Here is a 9,041-nt window from a genome sequence, read left to right as displayed (position 1 = left end):
TCCCAAGATATCCGGGATGAGGCTTGATCTTGCGATGGCCGATCTGGTAAGGTGGTCCGCCCGACGCATGCCCGGAGTGCGGATGAGTCGTCCGAACTGACTCAACCTTTGTCGTCGGAACCGACTCAACCTTTGTCTCGGTTTTGCGAATCATGCCTCGGGTTTGGCACATTCTTAGGCAGCCGAGGCATTAAGTCCGAATCTACGGACTTATATCTTTTGTTCCCAACAGATATAACAAATACATCACTGCGGGGCCATGTAGCTTTAATCTCCTTTGAACCGTTCGTACAACTCAGCCAATCCGCTTCCTTTTCGGAGATGCACGACACTATATTTGAAATCTTATCCGGACAGGCATGCACAGTGAAAAAGTACAGTCCGCTTTATAAATAACGAGGCTCGGACGTGTGCGCACCGCGTGCGCGTACCAACAGCAATGCATGCCCACCACAACTTAAAAGAGAAGAGAGCATTCCAAACACTCCCAAAAATCAAAACCAAACCAAATCAGCTTCTGTTTTCATCACTCCTCACTCAACACTACAGCTACTATCACTTTCCACTTACTATGGAAACCTTCTTCAGCTGTGATTATGATTTCTACCCATGTTATGCTTCCAACAATTCCTCGACGTCCATCAGCAGCACCCGTCTCACCATCTCGGATGAGGAAGTATACTCCACCGTGGCAACTAGTGGCCCCAAGCGACGGGCCGGGCGGAAGAAGCTCCATGAGACACGGCATCCCGTCTATAACGGCGTCAGGCGGAGGAATGGGGGAAGATGGGTATGCGAGGTGCGCGAGCCAAACAAGAAGTCCCGTATATGGCTTGGGACATTTCCGACGGCTGAGATGGCCGCTCGGGCTCATGACGTTGCTGCGATGGCTCTCAGGGGACGAAGGGCATGCCTCAATTTCGCTGATTCCGCATGGCGTTTGCCTGTGCCAACGTCCAGCAGTGCTAAGGACATAAAGAAGGCTGCTGCAGAGGCTGCGGAAGCTTTCCGGCCATCTGAATCTGACAATGCTTCTAATGATGATGTTGATATCAACCCAGCGAGTCTGACGCTCTCGCCCGAGAATGTGGTATACATGGATGAGGAGGCGGTCTTCAGCATGCCAGGATTGCTTGCAAGCATGGCAGAGGGACTGCTGCTATCTCCACCTCCATTCCTTGAGGTGGGTCCCAATGGGATGACGTGGAGATTGAATTTGACGTGTCATTGTGGAGCTACTCAATTTGACTGCAGTCTTGTTTTTGTGTTCGTTTAGGACAAGGGCCCACTCTCTATTCTTTTTTTATTTTACTGGCCGGGGCCCAACTATACCAAGTAGCCTTGAATTTGAAGTATGAGGTGTATATTCGACAAAACCCTTTATTTTCCACGAATGTGGGGCCAAAAGACCCCATGGCATGTGAATATGTAATCATTACATCAACTTCTTTTCTTTTCTTTTAAGAAAGAAGAGACATTATATATCGACTAACTTTTTTTTTACTAGTAGTAAGTTGCCACTCTTTACACGATTGCCCGCATCGAATTTACATCAGAATGGCCTGATACAAATCACACGCACCGCAATTTCATTATAAGCACACCTCGCATGTGGGCTCCACCTCATTCATACAATTGATGTAGCTGGTTTAAGAAGGATGGAATATCTGTCGGGAGGGCAAAAGTTACACTGTTGACACTGTATACCTGACACTGATTCCATAATTAGGATAGTGAAACACATACTTACATAATGATATTTGTTATGGGAAAATATGATCCGATCACATTTAAGGACAGCTTGGTGCAGCCACGTTCAAGAACAACTCAGCTTGATCACCTTTGTGGTCGGGTTGGTTTGACGAACGAATGTTCCCGAGGCGCTTTATCTAGGAGAATTGGCATGTGGATTGCATACATAACCCTCGATAGGCTGAGGTCTCAAGTTTGTGGCCGATCGAACTCACCAGAAACTCGATGACCTAACGAGGCTAAGAGGACACCTAGTATGGCCAGATCCAACGAAAGATCAGTTCTTGGCCACAGTTTAGACCGATTTGCTCACGTCGCGTCGACTCGAGTCGTCCCTGACCAAGCAACAGAGCTCAGTTATGAAAAGCTCAGTCCGAGTTGTTCTCGGCTCAAGTCGTCTTTCTTCGACAAAGCTCGGCTTGGGTCATCTTTCCTGGACCAAGAGGGCTTGGCTAGATCAACCAGGCGCGAGATCCCCTCACAGTAATGCATGACGGGAGTAACGCCCGACGCATGATCTTAGGGTAACCGACAACATCACCAGTTGCGCACATCTCACCTAATAGCTAAGATCGCGCCGAGAATGACAGGCCACCCCACCCTATGAGCATTATAAATAAGGAACTCACCTGTTGGGAGAGGTACGCAAAATCTCTTACCCGAAACCCCTCTACACTATTAGACCCAGATTTCAGACCTGACTTTGGCATCAGAGGGTCCCCTGCTCTAGTCAGGGTCTCCTTTATTCTTCTCTTGTGCAAGTGCTCAGAGCTTGGTGAGGGTGAACCAGATTTTCTCATCAACGTCTCCTCTGTTCTTCTCGTATGCAGGTGCTCAAAGCCCGATGAGGGTGAACCAAATTTTCCCATCAACAGTATTAATTAGAAAAACTACAGACTAGAACTGGGGTTAGTCACATACCTTAAACCATACCAAACTAGACACTTCTCTAATCGGCTAGACTTGATAATGAATTGTTTCGATCTTTGATCCCAAGTCTCAATGAGGTAGATGAACTTGGCTTACCTTCTCCTTTATTCTTCCTCAAGTGTATATAGTAGATTGGTAGCTCCACATGTTTTGAGCTTGGATAAAGATACCAATGAATTTTCCTTATTTAGAGCTTAGTTATCCTCTTTCATCTTGGAAACCAAGTCTTACTCGAACTTTTCTTTTCCACACATGTTAGCTAATTGTAATGTAAAGTTTGCTATATATTATGATTGAACTTTAAAACTTAAGAGCCTAAGTTTATAAAAAAAATAATAATAAATTTAAAAAAAAAACAAAACAAAACAAAAGCCAAAGTGGCATATGCACATGTGTAAATGAGTGTGTGTGCGTGTGAGCCACCGTACAACAAACAATAAAAATGATGGCGCTGGCATTTTGCCATGCAAACTCTGTCAAGCATAAAAAAACACAATTCCTCTCCAGCTAACTTAAAAATTACAAGAAGTAAAAATAAAAGACAGCGTGCGGGTTGAACTAGCAAAAACGGGAAGGTTAATTGACTTCATGGATTGAGCTAGCATCTTCTAGTGAAAAAATCGGGGTGGAAGGCAGTCTCTCAATGGTCTTTGGAAGAAGTATGTTGATTAAATGTCATACATTTTTTTCTCATTCCTATAAGTCTAGGCAACAGGGCCAATGGCTTTGAAGCTGGAGGCTGGTTTTTGGTTAGCTGAAAAGACAACTTCCAAACTCAATTTAATCTCCATAAGGTTAAGCTTTGAAGCTGGAGGCTGGGTTTTGGTTAGCTGAAAAGCCAACCTCCAAACTCTATTTAATCACCGTAAGGTTCATCTTTGAAGCAGCTGCTTTTTGGAGGGTTTTTTTTTTTTTTAATTTTTAATTTTTACTGAGGGATATGTTATGTGGAGAAGACAGAAGTTTTTCAGGTGGGCCTCACAAAAAAGGGGCAAGGACCTCACCTATCCTTTAGCTCTAAAAAAAATAATCCATAGATCTAAATAAAGAGTAAACCATCTGCAGCCTCAGCCCAACCTGGCAGTGCCTAGTCCCACCCTGTCAAAGGAAAAATGAGCCCCGAGCAACTTTTTGCAGTTTGTTTCAGCTGAAAAGCCAGCTTCAAAACTCAAGGCAAAGTATCACCATAAGCCATGCCGGGACCTCCTGTCCTCTTCATTGCCCCTCATAAATCCGTACCCACCTAAATGTCAGGCATCCCTATGAAGTTAATGTCATGTATAAAATCAATTTTTGCATTATCATATTCCTCACTATTTATCTATCTGGAGCATTTATTCAATCTTTTTCAGGCTGATACAGTCATAGGTTTCAGTTGATACTTTAAACCTAGAATTAACTAGAACATGTGCTCTTGTATAGTACCTAATGAATCATCTCCGTACTCTGCCTTAAGTGTGCATAAGTGCTTGGATCCTCAATGTGGTGGGACTAACGTGTCGTTGGATAAATTGAAAAATAAGCTCTGCAAATTAATTTAAGTAGCGGAAACTTAAATTCTTGAATTATAATTTTAAAATAATTTCAGAGATATTTTAGTCAAAAGTGAAAATTAAAAAATTAATGCACTACCCCCTTATAATGAAGGGAGGAGAGTTAAAAAAAACAGCGCTTATTTTTAGTAAAAGTTAATTTAAGCATAATAAGTTGAATTTGCCTAACAATATGAATCAGTGAAAATCAATGAAACTTTCAGTGAAAAGTGCTAAAATTGAGTTTTATCAAATGGTCCATGTCAAAGAAAAGTAACTTGCCGAACAGAAATACTGACTGGGCCAGATATCTCGAGAATCCTCCTCAACGGTGTCTTCTATGCGACCCATCAGCAACTTAGGACCTTGCCCATTTAAGTAATTTCTGCAATATGATTCGTCCCTAAGAGGTCCATTATTTTAGCGGTCAAGATATGGTGCACGTGTACAGCAGAGGAACCAGCACTTAGTTGCGGTACGGATGCCCACCAATCCATCATATCCACGAAGCTGCAGTGGCTTATGAAGACCGCATCCCACGGATGAGGGATGGCATGCACTAATTCCTACATAACTAGTCATCAATGCAAAATTCCTGTGGTGGTCCTTCTGGGAAAGTCTGTGCACGTGGTGCTTCCTTCGTATGCAACTGACGCGAATTGCCTACTGACCCTGTCAGTAGATAGAAGCCACTGGATGGAGCTCTGTGGTCCCACCACAATATATGTGCATGTGGACCGCACTGTAGAAAACGATGGTAGTTGAAGGCCCACCATTATAACTTCCTCTGGGGACGGCTAAAATTTTGGAAGAAGCTGGTTTTCACTTCATCTAGGTATATGTGACTTAATCAACCGTTTGGATATCAAATAAACATTTCAGTGGATCCAGGAAGTTTTTAGTGGTGGATGTTCAATTATCACTGTTTTCTTGTGGTGTGGTCCACTTGGGATTTGGATCTGACTTACTTTTGACCTTATGTACTAAAATAATATTGAAAAATAAATGGACAGCATGGATAAAAATATACATCATGGTAGGGCCCACAGAGCACCGTCGAGTAGCCACCTCGCTACACGCAGCGTCAGTTGGTAAATCGCCTCCGTATGAAACACTGTTTTAAGGATATGTTTCAATTTTGGGTTGATGCCCAAAAATGTGGTGGCAAAATGGATGGGTGGCGATGGACCGCACAGACTCCATCACCATGCACTCCATTTCCAATGCAAGCATCATTGTGGGGCCCACCTTGATGTACATATTATATATCCACACAGTCCGTACGTTTTGATAGATCAGTTGAAAGCAGGAGCTCAAAATTGAAGCAGATCCAATTCTCAGGTGAAAAATACCATAGGAAATAATAGTGATGGACCTTAAAAACTTCTTCTGAGTTACAAAAGTTTTGCATGAAGCTAATGTTAGTTCTTTCCCTGCATACAGTTTTTTTTCCCCCCTAATCAACCAGTTGGGTGACAAATAAACACTACGGTGCCCTAGGAAGATTTTATTGGTGGGATGCTCAATCACTACTGTTTCTTCCAGTAGAGTTTACCTGAGATTTTGATAAGCTTCATTTTTGGGCTCATGTTCTTAACTGATCCAAAACAGATGAACAACATGGATATACAATACATACATCAAGGTGGGCCCCACGGTAAGGAATGCACCGTCCTGAGTAAGGACTGGGCCACACTTTATCTGCTCCCCTTTTATATAACCACAGTGACATACCCCAGTATATTTGACGTTTTCAACAGTAATGGGTAACAGCTACAGTTTAGTCAGCCCACTTCAATTTCCGGTCTTACTTATCTCCTGTTTCATCTTTGTTTTACTTACAATATTTTGAAGCATGAGACAAAAATTAGAGCAGATACAGCACTCAGGTAGCTCACATCAAAAGTAACAGTGGCCCCACAAAGTTTTTAACGGTAAATATTCGATTCCCTTTTGCGTATGGTGTGGTTCACTTGAGTTTTGGATATACCTCATTTTTTTGCTCATACTATAAATTCAAATGGTATAATGGATGAACGGTGTGGATAAGCGAAATGTATCACAGTGGGACCCATATATATTTTGTAATGTTTCAAAAAAGTTAATCAAATCCGGTATGTTGTAAATAGACGGGGAAATAATTATTACTGTTTTACCTGATATTTACCGCTGCACTGGAAAATCAAACGGGGCCATTATTCTCACGCGTTTCCGCGGAACGTAATTATCAACTCTCTTTGAAGACCTATTTCTGTCCCACCAACTCCTATCCAACTGTCAGTAACTGGCAGAACTCGCCTCCGCTGCTGAGACGATTTCCAGATGTGAAAGCTAACTCGCGTGAGTGGAACTCACTCTCGTCTTCAACGAGTATGGGGTGGGCCCAATTTTAGCAGGTCGGGTACTAGTTGTTGAACCGTTTAGAAATTGGGACCGCTAAAAATCAGGTTCAGTTGAGTCAGGTTAACTGTCTTGACCAAGTTGAAACTGGGTTAAGTGGGGTGCAATTAGTGAGTTTTGATAAGCTGCGTGAATGTTAAAGAGCCCATTTACACAGCGCACCTGTGTAAAAAGGGCACACGTTTGAGATTTGATCCAGCCACTGAGTGGTCCTGACCATTGTGAATGCCTTGTTTGACCTAGATCCATCTCCAACCTGTTCATCACAACTTGAAAACATGGTCCACAGACCAGATGGGTAGCCATGAGTAGCCGGATCCAATCCCAGGTCCTTCAATATGTGATCTGGACTCAAAAAGACCTACACGCAGCAGCCAAAATCTGCCCGGTCCTGGGTACTCTAGGATATGTGTCTAACCTGACCAGTTCACAGCCATATGCACAACTGCCATCATGCCAAAATGTGCAGTAGCAATATGGATAACCAGCCAACTGATGTAGAATGTGTCACCAATACATTTCTAGCATGGTTAGACTAAAAGGTGGACTGTAAATTGATCATAACTTTTGATCCGAATATCAAGAATCGAAGCAAGACGAATTCTTTTGAAGGGGAGGAGACCGATGTAGAACGGGTCACGGACACTTTCATGTTCAAGATGAATTGGAGAAGGCCCGATCAGAGACGAAAGTCATCAAGACCATTGGAACTTTAAAACGGGCATATATCGCAAACCAAAATAAGTTACTCGACGTACTATCTATGATTTTAGGGTAGGAAGATCTACTTTAGCCAACCAATCCGGCTATGCCGTGATGCCCACACTGAATTTGCGAGATTCCATTAGATCGATAGTCAAATTTCATGTTTATTTCCATTTTTACTATTTTTAATAAGTTTTGGTTTAATTGTAACACTTCATCTTCTAGGATTTAGGAGTTGTGCCCAATATGAAAAGTGTTTTGAAAAATTAGAAGAATGTCGTGGTTAAGTCATATAGGACAGTTACTATAAATAATAAATTTATTATTTATAATAAGATTCAAATTTTAGGAAGTTTTTAGTTGTAGTTTGATTCTGAAACTTCTTCCAATGCTTAGTATCCCTGTTTAAAGGGTTGTAGACTCATTTATTTCATTCATCAATTAATTTATGAATTTTCATGAATATTATTTATATTTTCTTGCTTTATTCTTGTGGATTTGAAAAGTGTATACAAGGAATCCAAAAAAGTTTCGTGGATTCAAAGTAGTCATCCTTGAGGAAGACAGTAAAAGTAGTTATCCTTAAGGAAGACGGTAATCGACCTCATCACGTTCATTCCTGCCTCACCTACGCACTAGGTGGGCCACAAATTGAATTTAGACTGCTGATCTCCGAGTACTTGTCTGGTCCAGCTAAGTCAATGCTCAATATCTCAATGACAACCACAATGCAAGGTGGCCAGTTTGAGATGGGACCAAGATCTAACTACTCATTCCCAGACCAAGCCCAGCCCACCAAAAGCACGTTGGGCCACTCCTAACCAGTTATGTGACCATGATTAAAAGACCACAGTGACTTGACTCAACTTGTTCAGTCGATGTCAGAGTTGCGACTCACACGAGTTCAGGATGACTCGTGGTAGCAAACTAGTCGCATCAGACTAGTCCAAGAGTCCTAAAACCATGAGCATGAGTGTCATGCCGGATCATTTTTAATGCATGTCTGTGCCGGCCCGATATAAGACTGGGCTTTACAGTCAAGCCCAGACCATCATACCTCTAAGAATTTAATCCTACTCGCACCATTGCAAGTAGGCATAGCCTCACGCTTATCTGAAAAGTAAGAGCGAAGTCAGTTGGAAGCTCCCATCGCGCAACGCCATCGTCGCAGGATGCTCGTGTTGAAAATCTTTGGCACAAGTTCTGCCAAGTAAGCGGGGCCTATTAGAAGGGATCGTTTGGGGGCATGGATTCGGAACCCATCAATTCGGAACCCCTAGATTTAAAATCTTCCTATTGTGTTTGGCACTCTGGACTGAGAAGCAACTTTAATCCAAAAGTAGTCATATATGGTACATTTATATAGATTTGAATTTAGTTACTAAATTAACTTTAATATCTATAATTAGTTACCGTATGTAATGCTTGGCATAATAGTTGTAATAAGTCCGTTGAAATATATACTTTACTTGAAAATGATGCAATTCTAAGTTTCTAATAGGCCACAAGCACAAGATCATGTTCGAGTGACCAGCAAAAAAAATTTAATAGTTGATTTAAATAGAAAATGTTTGGACAATGTTGATCATTATATTAAAGTAATTATAATGATGTAATTGATAATCTAGTTATTTTGGGATATCATTAATAGACTATGAGCTCAATAATTTAATAGTCTAGTGAGACATATTACACATGCAACTCTTGAAATGATTTTAGATG

The 9,041-nt window shown here is 41.8% G+C and overlaps 1 pseudogene; it reads left to right on the top strand.

The window, feature by feature from the left end:
• Nucleotides 1-510: 510 nt before the first annotated feature.
• On the top strand, nt 511-1,248 carry LOC131232549 (dehydration-responsive element-binding protein 1B-like; annotated as a pseudogene).
• Nucleotides 1,249-9,041: the final 7,793 nt, after the last annotated feature.

Source organism: Magnolia sinica, chromosome 18 (assembly GCF_029962835.1).
Source record: "Magnolia sinica isolate HGM2019 chromosome 18, MsV1, whole genome shotgun sequence".
NCBI classification, from domain to species: domain Eukaryota; kingdom Viridiplantae; phylum Streptophyta; class Magnoliopsida; order Magnoliales; family Magnoliaceae; genus Magnolia; species Magnolia sinica.
Note: the sequence above shows the minus strand (reverse complement) of the source record. Positions and strands in the feature narration are given on the sequence as shown.